The sequence below is a fragment of the Mauremys mutica genome, chromosome 10 (assembly GCF_020497125.1).
Source record: "Mauremys mutica isolate MM-2020 ecotype Southern chromosome 10, ASM2049712v1, whole genome shotgun sequence".
Lineage (NCBI taxonomy): Eukaryota > Metazoa > Chordata > Testudines > Geoemydidae > Mauremys > Mauremys mutica.
In genome coordinates this window covers 4,947,373-4,947,881 of record NC_059081.1, presented here as the reverse complement: position 1 = coordinate 4,947,881, position 509 = coordinate 4,947,373, and positions in this window count along the sequence as shown.

Below are 509 nucleotides of genomic sequence, written 5' to 3'. Positions count from 1 at the left end.
GCCCCCCTCCACCCCGCCCTCCCACGTGACCCCGCCCCCCCACGTGACCCCGCCCCCAGACACTGGCCAGGGGCTGAGGGTGGGAGGCTGCTGCGGCGGCAGAAGCATCTTCCTCGGCCAGATCCCCTCCCCCGTCCCGCCCCTAGGCCCTGGCTGGGGACAGCGTCCTCTGTTCCCCGCCCCCCCAGGCAAGCCCAGCGGGGGGAAGGAGTGTCCGGCGCTGGGGGCAGGCGCATCTCCAGCCCTCCCACCCCCCCTGCAGACCGGCTGGGGGCAGGAGCGTCTCCACCCCCCACCACTGCAGATCAGCTGGGGGCAGCAGCATCTCCAGCCCTCCCACCCCTCACTGCAGACCCGCCGGGGGCAGCAGCATCTCCAGCCTTCCCACCCCTCACTGCAGACCCGCCGGGGGCAGGCGCATCTCCAGCCCTCCCACCCCTCACTGCAGACCGGCTGGGGCAGGAGCATCTCCAGCCCTCCCACCCCTCACTGCAGACCCGCCGGGGGCA